General features: G+C 44.4%; 1 protein-coding gene across 1 annotated transcript in view; it reads right to left on the bottom strand.

The window, feature by feature from the left end:
- RORA (RAR-related orphan receptor A) overlaps nucleotides 1-13994 on the bottom strand; it is a 583196-nt gene that overhangs the window by 243205 nt on the left and 325997 nt on the right. The window lies entirely within an intron of this gene.

Genomic DNA, 13994 nt, shown 5'->3' with positions numbered 1-13994 from the left:
CTGATATGGGTTACCTGTCTATCTTTTTTCCAGCCCAGGACTTCCTGAGGGTGAGGCTAGATCTTTGAATGCCTAGTGGTTTTTGAATGACTAAATGCACTCGTGTGTAAGTAAATAATAGGGGAAGGAAATCATGGTAGTCAGGTCTAGATGAGTTGACTCATGTTTTGCAGTTTGTAGCCATATCTTATTATTGCACATAGTCATGTCTTAGTATTGTGCAATCAAACCAAGTTGGCCACTATGATACCAGCAATAAGAAAACTATGGTACAACTGAACTAATTATTTTGGTTGTTTACCATGCAATTGAGATAGCCATTTGTTAGTTGAATCACATATGAAGTAAACTCTAAAAAGAGTATATATCAACATTTATTTCCCCCTTGCACATTTCATATTTATCGAAACATCTCTTGTCTCTTTATTTTTAATAAATATTTTATTTATTTGTTTGTTTATTTATTTATTTTAAATTGACCTCTAGGTCAATTTTGTATTTGCTGCACATTCTTTGCCATTATAAAATAAGATGTAAAGATCTGATTTTGAGTCAAAGCCTAGTGTAAAATAGTTTAAGTATGTGCATATGCATGCTGGTCTGAAATATGTGTGTGTATGCATGATATATTGTATACAGAAATGAATGGGAATAAATGGTCCTAACCCAATAGAGGTACATATTAAAGGCTAATATGCAAATAGACTGAACGGCAGAACAACCGAACAACCGGTCGCTATGATGTGTGCTGACCACCAGGGGGCACGTGCGGAACATGGCGGGCATCAGCCACAGCAGGATGGTGGAGCAGGTGAGCAGAGATGCCAGACCAAGGCAGGGCACTGGTCGCTGTCCTTGGGGCGAGCCTCTCATGGTTACTGAAAATTCTTTGCTCCCACACGCCGTGGTCCCGCCTGACGCTTGTACCTGCTGCCATCCCTGATTGCCCCTCAGGCTTCTTCACCTCCCCCTGCTCCTGAGGGGCAATTGGGGCAGCAGCCACTACTTGCACCCACTGACAGCACCGGCCCCACTCGCACCCCCTGGTGGTGCTGGCCCCAATTGCTCTGCGTTGTCATTGGGTGTGAGCCAGGCCAGCACCATCAGTGCATGGGAGCAGTGGAGGTAGGAGCGGGGCTGCCAGCAGACAGGGGACCAGGGGCTGCTGTGGGAGGGACCGGGCAGGGGTGCAGAGGATGGGCCGAGACCCGCCCCTGTGCCCACCACAGCCTCGCGGCCCACAGTTCCTGTCAAGGTGCACGAATTCGTGCCCTGGGCCCCTAGTTAGTAAATAAGGATCTGAAGAGATATAAACCAGCACCTTCATACATAGGGATTACTTTATTAACAAGGGAATGGGTATACACACTGAATAAGCCATCTGCTTTCAAAAAGTCATATGCAAATAGAGTAAAAAGATTCCTCCTCCTGTTCTTAGATGTGTGAGAATTTAGTGCCATTTTGGCTTATATGTCAACATAGGGGTGGACTGTACAGAGGCTCTAAATCAAGGCAGCCTCTTTGCCAACCTGTCCTGAGTATCATTCCTGTAACCAGGCCCCTGTCTGTCCTCTGTGACCAAGCCTCTCCCGGCTCAGCAATGGGTCCCTGGCATGTTCTTTCCTGGGTCTCTTGCTAGGCCTCCAGGGGTCCCGGCCTGATTTCTTTCTTTTCCTCATCACCTTGAATCCCAATGTCACCATCATAATTTTTAGGCCATGAGGTTTTCTGACTGCTATAGGGTTATAATGCAGGAAGCTTGGCATGGGTCAGGGGCACTTGCGGTATATTTCAGTGAGTTTAAGTTCTGGAATATTTTAAAAGGGAAGGAAGAGGTGCTGGTGTTTTCCAGGACATAGGGGAGCTCTCATCAACTGCTAAGAAGATTTCCCTGGTTGCTTCAATCAAGGTATGTGGTACCTGGTTCTATTCCCAGGGACCCTGGGATTCAGAAGTTTGGGGTGTAGTTCAGGAATCCTGGGCTTTTTCTCCCCAGGATTTTCTCTCTTGGATGGAATTTTGACAAATGTTTCTCCAGGTATTCATTGAACAACACCCAGGATAAATTACAAGTTTTATTTTCATACAGACAATTATTGTTAAGAAAAATAGTTGCTGTCTTTTAAAAGTTTAGTATATCCCTGACAATCTCATTTGCACCATTAATTCTTCTAGGAAGTTATTTCTGTAAAACACAGATGTAAAAGTTAACGTAGTCTGATCCAGACTAAATTACCGCAAATTGCTCTAAGAATAGATGAAATGCAAGTTAATGAGATTGCTGTGAATGCTTGTTTTTCCCCTAACTAATAGTCTATGGCAGTGAGTTATGACATATAGTCAAATATTGAACTGCTTTAGCTATTTCAGGAGATTAATTTAGAGGCTATCTTTATCCCCGCTAGGAGAGGGAGCGCAGAGTTGATGGTCATCTAAGTAATCCTTGCCTCGACAGGCCAAAGTTTTGCAAAACAAAATAAACATGAACTAGAACTGCCCAGATAAATGTTTCAGGGCATCTGTTAGCACATTTAGACAGTGCCTCTCTCCTTCACCAGGAATATCTGCTTCATGATTTTAGGCATCTGAACATCTAAATCTAAACAACAACAATAACAATAACAGCTACTATCAGTCAAGCCCTTTGTGTGTGCCAAGTACTTCCTATTCATTATTTCACACTGACTTCCCGCATCCTTACAGGTCCTTTTATCAACCAGTTTGCCGAGGAAGAAAGTGAGGCTCGGAGAGGTGAAGTTACTTGCCCACAGTCCCACCACTATAAAGTGGCATGGCTCGAGTCTGACACTGAAGCCCAGGGGACCGTGGCTGTGTCTGTACCTGAGAAAGAATCCGCTCCACACAGCTCCTGGCCTCCCCCACCAGTGTTTCCTCTGTGTCAGGCTCACACTGGCTAGCTCACACATGCCGTTTTAAAAGTTTATGTCCAACGAGGGGGCACAGAAAATAATTGTCCAGATAATTTTCTTTAGGAAAAAGGAAAAACGAAAATCCCTTTTAAATTTCATTTTCTGATGGCCACAGAACCCAGCTTCGCCTGGACCTGTGAGCGAACCTCAGCATTCCTTCCAGGCTCAGCATTAGGCTCTCCGTGTGGAAAATCCTTAGAGGACGTCAAACTGAGGGTGGATTGGAGCAAAAAGAGGGAAAGATGGCCATGGGTAGCCATCGATTTCCTTTTGTGATTCACATGGAAAGAATAGTTTTAGAAATGAATTTGTTTAACTTATAAACTATCTGTCGTCCATAGAAGGAAGGCAAGGAAAATCTGTGTCCATGTCCCGGTCGTTGCTTCAGACAGGGCATCGCATCTGCTGGTGCTCCAGGTTTCATGGGCTTTGCCCCTGATGTCCCTGTTCACAGACAAGGCCACCGAGGCCTGTAGACAAAGTCACCCAAGAGGTGAAAGATGGGGAAAGATTCACGCCTCTGCATCCCCAGGTTGTGGGCTCACCTTGTTACACCAGGATGAAGAGATCACTTCATCCTGATAGGCATTTGGTGGAAGGCATTTCAAAGCAGGCGGTGCTCAGAGCTGGAGAAGAAAGGTGGGGGCTGAACACAGAACAAGGCAGAGCCCTGCAGAGCCCAGGAGAGCAGGGGAAAATCTCCTAAGATCCTTCCGCTGAATGTCTTCTCCCTCCCCGGGGTGGGGCATCCCTCCCCGCAACCTGTCCCTGTTTTAAATGGTTCTGCCTCCTTGCACCCTGTTGTCATGTCTTGATTACTTATGGGAAATAACATCTGGAGCGATTGGCAGCTGTGTGAAGATAAGTGGTGGGAATAAGAAGTGGGGATAGTAGGAAATGGATCATCATGATGATTATTGTTTTTATTTAATTAGGTTTTGCTATTATAACAATAAATAATAATAATGAGAATGATAATAATGCAGATAAGCTAATGTTTAGTAAGTCAGGCTCCATGCCAAGCATTTAAAATATGCAATCTTATTTAACCCTTCACTGTTCCGATCGGTATAATCATGAATGGACTTCACAGATGAGGATACTGTGGCAGGAAGAGGCCAACCCTTGACCAAGGTCACTGGGCAGGTGAGTGATGGTGCTGGGACCCAGATCCCAAAGTCCGGCTGCAGTGTCCAACTTCAGGGCCCGAATTCTTAACCTCCATGTGCCAGGTTGTCGTAGATCTTACCTTTCCGAATCCTCACAGACACAAGCTGAGGGGGGCGTTGCTCTCTTTTTTACCGATGAGGAAACTGAGGCTCAGGAATGGTCCTCTGCTCAAGGAGAGGAGTAGAGCTGACGTTCAAAAACAAGACTCTAAGCCATTCTCCACGGTTCCCCAGGCCATTCTGTGGGCCCCATGCTGAGATAAGGATGGGACTGGGACCCTATTTCTCCTGTCTAGGGCTCTATGTCCAGGTAGGAGCTGGACAACTGCCAATCGGTCCAGATGTTATTTCCCAAAAGCAATCATTTAGCATCTTTCCCGTGACCCATCAAGTGAGCAAGGGGACATCAAGTAGGACTTGGAGAGGGTCGTCTGAGTTAGGATGAGGTTCCTTTGACTTGCTACAATAAACGGGGGTGAGAGAAGGCAGTGGGGCAGGTTGGGGGAGAATAACAAAGGGCGCGAGGCAGGTGTAAAGAAACAACCTCAAGAGGAAAGAGAGAAACCCCTCAGAACAGCATAAGCACAATGAACAATTCAGGCGTCCACCAGAACCCCAGGCCGCTCAGACGCCTCGACTTCCCTCCTCTCCTCCCCGATGGCTCACTTGGAAGCTCTGATTTCATATCTCCTTTTCCTTCTGGATGATGCACACTGACAAATACAGTATGTAAGATGCAGGGACATGTGAAAGGAAAGTGTGGCGAGGGTTGTTTTCCACCTCCCAATAATAGCATTTCAATTTGGTACCTAAATAAACAATCTATTTCAGTGGCTCCCCTTTGATACCTCGAATGTTCCCTTCTGTTATTTCTGGCAGTTCCCAATCCTGTGATGTGATTAGAGAGGATGATTACACTTACATAACAGCATCAAATTAATTTGCCGCCGAGAACAACAGCGGCAGGAAATCATCGGAGTTCTCAGATCGCTCCCCCCACCCCCACCCGCCTGGAGTTTATTTAAGTGACATCAAGGGATTAGAGCGAAGTCGGTCAGTAGAGCACTGCTGGGAAAACAACCAAAACATGGACTCTGACCTTGTAAACGAAAGAGGAACAGAGCAAATAATGGAAAGTGCTGGTCCCAGGCCTGGTGCAAGGGCCATCGGATGAATCAGCCTCCCAAACACATATTTCTGTCTGCGGGAGAAAGAAACAAGCTGTACCTTTCAGGGAAGATTATTTTCTCAGGCCACGTTCCACCAGGCAAGGACTGTCAGAACCAAAGACATTTGCGATGTTTGCTTTTTTTCCCCCCCCTGTTCTTTTCTTTTTGGCCCCTTTTCAAAAAAAAAAAAAAAACAGAACCAAAGACATTTGCGATGTTTGCTTTTTTTTCCCCCCTGTTCTTTTCTTTTTGGCTCCTTTTCAAAAGAAAAAAAAAAAAAAACTAAGTTGACTTGAATTTTTTTGAACCCTGATTTTTAAAACCAGGCATAAAAAGCAGAGGCAAATAGTACCACTTCCGCTTTTCTGAGTTCGGTTGATAATGGCTCACACAGCTCTAGCCTCTGATCTCACCAAAGGCCAGAGGTTTACCACGGAGGGCAGCATGTGGCGGCTTGGAAAAGGGGCTCAAGTCCACCTAAGTGCCTGCTTGTCGTTTTCAGTTCTGACATTAACGTTGGACAGTCATTTAAACTCTCCGAGCCTTGGTTTTCTTACCCGTGAAAACAGATATTGCCTTCTTTCATCTCTATTACTGAGATGTTCACCCACCCGTTCCTTCCCATTCATCCATCCACTCAACAAATAATTACTGAACACCAATTCTGTTGCGGGGGCTATGGTGGCCGCTGGGAGTGCCTGCTGACATGGTCTCAGCCCTAGGAGCTCACATCCTAGTAGTGCAGAGTGACAATAAGGACAGCCACCGTGCACCGACCGCCCGTGTGGGCAGGCACTGGCCTTCCCACCCTTCATCCATCATTCTATTGAAATCTCACAAGTGCCCTGCCTGAGTAGGTATCACTATCCGATCTATTTTACAAATGAGGACATGGAGCCTAGATACTTTTAAAAACTCTATGCCAAATTACATTAGGAAGCATCAACATTGGAATTCAAACCCAAGCTTTCTGAATTTTAAATGGTACTAGGTCCTTTGCTATTTTTTGGAACCCGATAAGCTCTAAAGCATGCTGCAAATACAAGGAATTATTTTAAGTGTTTTGCACAGATGTTCTTCTACAGACAGAGATCATAACAATGAGGCACAATTTCTTGGTTGCCTTATTCCAGCAATTATAGCATTTGGTTCTTTTTAAAGCAAATTCATCCCCAGTATCTCATTTGATCCTTGTAACCGTGTTGTACAGACATGGAGCAGGAGTTATTATTCCCATTGCACAGATGGGCGGATCCAAGTTACATAATTCGCCAGAACTGGACCTAGAACAGCCTAGAACTGGAACACAGTTCAGTGACTCTTCTCTCATTTCCCATCCCCATAACCTTGTCTCAATGGGTCTGCATGAGTGCAGGCTGATGTTTCCAGTTTTGGCTTCAATAGGTTTCTGGATGCCACCTATCTGTGTCAGTCTTTTGAGTCTCCATGCAATCCCTTGTTTAGGTAGAAATCCACATTTAAAATATGGCATGGGCTATTTTTACACTTGCACACCTTGGCAATCATTTGCTGCTTTTCCACCTTTTTGGGTTCTGCAGCATTGTGCCATCATCTTTTATTAACATCATCATCATTCGCTAACATGGAGATTTCATTGTGCATTTCCTCACTTAGCTCTTCAGTAAGGCTGCTCTTAACATCAATGAGTGGGGTTCCCAAAGTTGGTACCACTCCAATTTGATCATTTAACCTTTTTTTTTCTTGTATGTAAGCAATAAAACATTGCCACGAAGAGATTCATGCTAACCCCAACGTTAGCATGAAATTCATCATAAAACTTGGCCCTGCTTGTCCACACCTCTCTTCTCTTAACTAATTCGTAAAATGGCCACCAGAAAATTCTTTTGGCGACGCTTCCCTCCTGACTTAGTTCATTGTTAGTCCTTCTGCTTGAAATGCTTGGCACCTAACTTCTACAACTATCTCCCATTCTTCAAAGGCAACTCAACTTCTGCGTCCGTGAGGATACATTTTCACAGCACCTCTACCAGCACTGGCATCCCCCTCCTCTGAATTTCCAAAGCCCAAAGGTTGTCAGAGGTTTACTCAGCAGGTACCTTACAGGAGATCCAGTCCTAATCCCTTCTTGTGTTGAGGAGGAGACTGGCATCCAATGGAGAGGTCACATGACTTTCTGGTTGATGCTGAAGCTGGAGTGAGTACCCTACTCTCCTGATTCTTGAGGTTAGTGTTACTTCTGTTAGACCCACTGCCTCTCCCTAGGTCTATGGACTGTATAGCTACGTGCCCTGTACGTGGACTAGAATGGATCTTTGTCTCACTACTCCATAAACTTGGCGAGCTTCAGAAGGCAAGGGCTGAGTCTTTTTCATCTCTGAACCCCACAGCATCTTTCACAAGCCCAAGCACTTAGTAGTTATTCAAGACATAGTTTGGGGATAAGGATTGTCCTTTGTGGATACTATATCCTTTATGGATACTGCCTGCATCTTCATCTATGAAGCTGTTTGCTAACCCATCCCTTGTGGGTTTCCTTGCCTGTTCCTCTCTTCTCCTCAGCACCTCTTTCACCCCTTCCACATCTCCACTGAGGACTTGCCCTTCTAATTCACCACTCATTCATTCATCCTCTCATTCACTTACTTAGCAACTATCTGTTAAGTGCCTATTATGTGTGCCAGGCACTGTCCTAGGTGTTGGAGATGCAACGATGAACACGATGAAGTCTCTGCCCTCCTGGAGCTTAGCATCCCTCAATGGCTCCACCTTTCCCTCTCAAGTAACAGCTCCCAACTCTTGGGAAACCCTGAGTTTCACAAAAAAGTTCCAAGAGTGTTCACACATGACAGGTGATAATGGCATATATTTTAATTGCTACTCAAGTAACTAAAGAAATATAACGACTGCTTACATGCATTTTCTATTTGAAAGAGAAGATTTGGGGGTGGGGAGGGCTGGTGGTGCTGAAGGTCACCAGCCACTGTGGCAATTTGACTGTCGTGCAACTTAAAATGTTTATTTTTTGGAAGTTGTTTACCTGATTAAGTTGTCAAATCTTTACCCAGAATGGGCCTTTGGGTAAAGGCAAATAGAAGAATTCTGAAGTAAAAATTTGAAAAGTTTCTGAAAAGCATAAAAAGGATAGTAATTTTGCAGATATTCTTCCATTTCTTCTTTACCAGGTTACAGAATTACATTTAACTGACTGACCTATCACATACCCCATTGAAATCTCTCCCTTATTTTGAAAAGCACTGTTGATAATAGTATATTTGGTGTTACTTATACCCAATTTGGTTTTTAATTATTTCTATAGACATGTTTATCATTAGTGGCCAGAAATCTTTTTTTTAAATTCACTATTTAGAAATAAAAGAAAAAAGAATAAAGGCAAACCAGATTTTTTTTTTTACCCCAAATCCGAGGTTTCATAACATTACTTAAGAGAGCAGATTTTATCTGTTTTTGTCTGTATTTGATGTTATGATACACGGTTAAATTTCAAGCCACTGTCTAATATTTATTTGGTTTCCAAACTAAGCATACTATTAGATGTCATTTTAAAGTATGTTTTATAAATGGTCATTTCTTACATAATTAAAGTAAATTAAATCATGTGCACCACTGTTAGATGGAACTCATTCAGAATTTATTATTATAATCCATGAGGATTAGTAAATATTGTATTCAATAAAATTTCTTCTATATACTGATCTAAAATGAAACATATATTTTAAAACATTAAATCACTTCATTTTGTATTGCATGCAGACTGATCAGATGATTTTAAAAATTCCAAATAATATATAGTAGTAAGAAATGAGTTCACGAGTTTAAAAACAGTGGGGGGAATGCTGTTCTAAACTTTGTATCTGTCTCTGCTCTTACCATCCATTCTCCTTCTCAGCACCACGTATCATCCTTTCTGTCTCCTGAACAGTTAATCTGTCCCTTTCCACTTTCTCCTTTTCCTTAGTCATCAAGTCTCCCTATTCTAAACAGCTCGCCAGCCAACTCTAAGCAGCATCAGGAAACCTCCTGTGCAGCCCCCTCAAGCTGTCACCTTACACGGACAAACTTCAGGGAAGAACATTTTCCTGCCATCTCCTCTGCCCCAGGGCCTTTGCACTAGCTGCTTCGTCTGCCTAGAATGCGCTTCACCTAGTTTTCTGCATAGCCGGCTGAGTCCTGTCACTCAGGTGCCAGCTCTTCCGAGAGCTGACCAGTTTTGCCAAAGTGCCCTTCTAATCCCTCTCCACCACTTCACTCTCTTCTGGTTCTGAGGATTTATTACCACCCAATGCTTTTCTTGTTTAGTTTGGAGGAATTTAAAAAGAGAGAGTATTCTCTGCTCCCTGGATGTGACTCCAGCATGTAAAATAGTGCCTGGCCCAGAGAAACTGCATGGCATTTACTCATTGAATAAATGAACAAATGAATACATTATTATCTGGTTCAGTTTCCTTTGCTGATTTTTTCTTCACTCCTTAAATGCTTGCTTTGTGTAGGAGTCTTCCTTCCAACCTATTCTGTTCTCCCCTTCCACACTTTCTCCCTGGGTCATCACAGCCACCCTCAGAATTCACCCCTCGGTACAGAGATGACAAATGCAGAGCATGGTAGTGCCCTGGGCAGACATTACTTGTGGATTTCAGCTCTCTTTTCAAAAGAGTCTAGACCTAGTATATACTGCACTCCAAGCAGGCTCTGCCAGCTGATAGAGTCAGCACTCCAGATGAGATCTGTTTCTCTGACCTACATGCCAATGACTCCCCAAGTCTCTATTTGCAGCACTGAAGTGTTCAGACCCCCTCATCAAACCGTCCTAGACACTTCCATATGTTCACCTCTATGTTCAGCACGGTGCCCGGGGCATGGCGAATGCTCAATAAAGGCTTTGTGCAATGATAAGCGCGTATTCAGTGACATTATCCACTCAGATAGTCTCTACCAGCTTGCCAGGTACAGAAGCGAGACTCCCTATTTGTCCTTCTCTTCTTTCAGAGCTGCAGTGGCAATGTGCCAGGTCTGGAGCACAGTACCCATTTGTAACAAGTTACACATTTTGGTCAACAGTTCCACAATTTCACCCTTGAGTTCCTTCAAAACTCTTGGGTGGATGCCATCAGTTCCAGTGATTTATTTACACCTAGAGTGCCATTCCAGGACATCCTGTCCATTCACCACAGCCTTAGACTTTTCTGTTTTCAGATACAATTGGGCAGTGGGAATTTTCCATTCCGTTTCTTTAGTAACAGCGAGTGCAAAGAATTTGCCATGACTCTCGCCACTATTTTGCGCTCAACTTTAAAGTGGTGATGGGCACGTGGGTCCAACGGATCCAGTGGACTCCCTCATTTTCTTCCTGCCATTGCCGCATAATAAGAGAATGTTTCTGACTGGCCTGCGAGTTCCCCGCAAAGCCATCCTCAAATGATCTCCTGTAGCACTATGCCAACGAACTCGATAAAATTCAGGCCGGTAACTCAAATGAGTGAAAGGACTTTCACAGCCACCACTCATTTGATCGTCACAAAAACCCTGAAAGATTGATAAGAGAGGCTAGACAGATGATCATTTCACAGACAAAGAAACCGAGGTTCCGAGAGGTCAAGAGATTTGAATGTCCCGTTGCAAGCTGGTAGCTGAGCTGAGCTGGAACCTTTCTTGCCTGCTTTTGTCCCCTCCCTCCTACACCTTGATTCAGTTGAATTGCATCAACCTATCCTAATCCAATCAAATGCTCAGTGAACAGTCATTAGGACAACTGGAAAGAACTAACTGACGTCAAAACGTTTGATTCAGCGGCCGCATGTAGCTATGGCCTCATGTAACAAAAATGTGCTCTGCTAGGAGATATTCCCCACGGAGGGCCCGAGAGAACACGCCGAGAGGCCTGACCCGCGGAGGCCAGCCTAGACGGGGTTCCAGGGTGAACACCACAGCGCACGTACATATATACAGGGCACTGTGCACAGAAGTTCTCGCTGCTGGGTTTTACCTTCCAAGGAACTGAATTCTCATTACAGGACCCTCAGCTCGCGTCCAGGCCGAGGTGAGCGCTGGGGCCACCTCTGGCAATGAATTCATCACCAAGGAGAGGGGAGGGGGGCAGCTTGGAGTGGGTAGCAACCACAGTCCCCACAAGGGAACAGTGAGGAAGCTCCGTCGCGGGAAGGATTAAATGCTGGCATGTCATGTTTAGGATCACATTTTGTGTGCAACCGCAGCTTCAGACCTGAGAGACCGGCCAGCGCGGATTTGCCCGTAAACACAGAGGAATCTGCCTCTGATGTAACCTGACATAGTCCCTGATCTCTGATTAACCACTTCAGGGCAGGCCTCAAAGAAGCATATGCCAGGCTGTGCCCTCCGGACCCCAGCGGCTGCCACTCTCCTCCTTCCTTCCACCTGGTCTTCCCAAATAGTACCTGCCCGTTAAGCCAGTCTGGCTGAAGAGAAAGGACTGTTTCCCCACCTTAGATACAGAGATAAGAGGGGAAATTATCATCTGATACCTTATTTCTCCCCATCCAAATACCAAATAAATTGTTATTTTTACTTTAATCTCTTTGGGACAGAAATCAGTCTGATAGTATTTTGGATTTGCTAAGTCACTCAATAACTCAGTCTCTAAAATGTTTTCATGTATAACCTTGGGCTGTGTGTGTGTGTGTGTTTTTTTTAATAGTTTTACATTTGAAGCCTGAAAACAAATGTGTGTGCGTGTGTGTGTGTGTGTGTGTGTGTGTGTTTAAACTGTTTCAATTTGTTTCATTACAAGTTCTCTGTGACCTTTAAAAATACTTTTTTTTTCTAATGTTTCCACTGGAAGAGTCCACCCCTCTTCTAACAAATGCTGATTGAACGCGGGTGTTAAAATACATTTCAAACTTGATTGGGGTGGGGGAGCTGTGGAGGGGCTGAATGTGGGCAGAACATCCTCTGGGCACCCACTTAACCTGCCTCCTACCATAAGAGCATGCACTAATGAAGGGAGCATTTGTGCGGGACTGAAAAAGGATTCCGAGGGGGTCTGTTAATTCACTTGTAACAATTCATTAGCTGACACTTCCAGCTGTGAATTTAGCTGGTCAGTCCCAGGCCAGCCCACCATTCTGTGTAGAGAGGGTGGTGCCGTTTTTGCGCGAGACCTTCCCAAGGATGGATGAAAGCCCTCTCCCCCGGAGTCACCCTTCCTTGAGGTAGCTTGTTAATAAAGAGCTCTTCGGAGCCTTGCCTTTGTACAGGCACTTTATGAATATTTATAGAATATTCCATCTGTAAACAGCATTTAAATATAAACAGAGCATCCCAAGCAAGAGGAAGGCCATTTCCCCCGACCACGGAGCAGTGCTGTGACACGCTGGGTTTAGCCCAGAATGGCTAAAAACAGCACAGAAGGAAAAATCACTGGCTGAACAAACCAGGGGGCAGCACACCTTGTGGGCTGGTTGGGTTTGGGATCTCTTTGTTAACCGAGTCTTCTGAGCAATTGAATGATATGTGCATATCTACCACACACGTACACACAGGCTCCGGATATTTATAATGATTGAAATTGGTCACATTGAAATCGCTGCTTTTGTAGAGAGAAAGTGGTCCAATATCAGAATGTTCATATTGATTCAAGCGAAGTAATGCTGCCCAAGCTTCTGGCCCTTCCCCTTCTGGGCCAGGGAGGGGTGGGAACATGGAATTCTGTTTACACGTGGGCTCCAGCTAGCAAGCTGAGCAAGAAAGGCCGGAGGGGGAGGAGCTGAATGGAGAGCTTCTCAGAGAGCAATTTCTGCCGATTCCCAGGGCAGCATCATCTCCTGGCAGGCTGGGGGATGGAGACTGTGGGGGTGGCAGGCAGCCTGCACCAAAGGAGCTTCCCACTCGCCAGCCGTGGCTGCGTGCTCTTGATTGCAAACCTCTGCTAATCGTCATAGGTGTGTTACCAATTTTCAAAGGGATTAGTATACCATAAAGTACACTCAACAAGAAAACCACCCAGAACGCAATGAATCATTCTTTGATGATTCAAAAGGCATTTGGGATCCTGTAGTGCCTTAGGGTCAGCATTACAAACAGCAATTATTTTTATGGTGAATGTGTGGAAGAGCCAGTTCACTAAAAGTGCTGGTTAAGAAAGTCCTGAGCAGCCCTCTCTTACAATATTTTAAAAAGATAAGGTTCTAGGCCCTGGCTGGATAGCTCAGTTGGTTGAACGTCGTGGTCGGATATGCCAAGGTTGCAGGTTTGATTCCTGGTCAAGGCACATACAAGAATCAGCCAATGAATGCATAAATAAGCACAACAACAATTCGATGTCTCTCTCTCTCTTTTTCTCTTCTTCTCCCTCAAAAAAGTCAATTTAAAAAAAGGAGATAATGTTCTATCTCAGGCCTTCTCTTCCTTCAAGCTCTTGCCCAGAATACTGCTTCCATTCTCTGGAAAAACGGCTCATTAATCAGCTTGGAGAAATACCTATTTTACAATATGCTTGAGTATGTAAAACTGAAATTCCCTCATTTTCCTACCAACCATTTTTTGGGTACACTTTTGTTCTTCCCCTTTAACCATTTATATACGTCTCTCCTTAAATTCAAATCATTATATAAGAAGTTTGGTCTGACAAAGTTGACAAAACCATTATTTTTTTAAAAAACAAAACCAGGTAGCACACTAGTGCTCTGTTTCATTGCAAATGCTCCTAAAAATCGGAGGAAGTGACTCTACTGCACTGGAGCCATCACACG

This window comes from Myotis brandtii, unplaced genomic scaffold (assembly GCF_000412655.1).
Source record: "Myotis brandtii unplaced genomic scaffold, ASM41265v1 scaffold144, whole genome shotgun sequence".
Lineage (NCBI taxonomy): Eukaryota > Metazoa > Chordata > Mammalia > Chiroptera > Vespertilionidae > Myotis > Myotis brandtii.
This window is presented reverse-complemented; position numbering and strand designations above follow the sequence as displayed.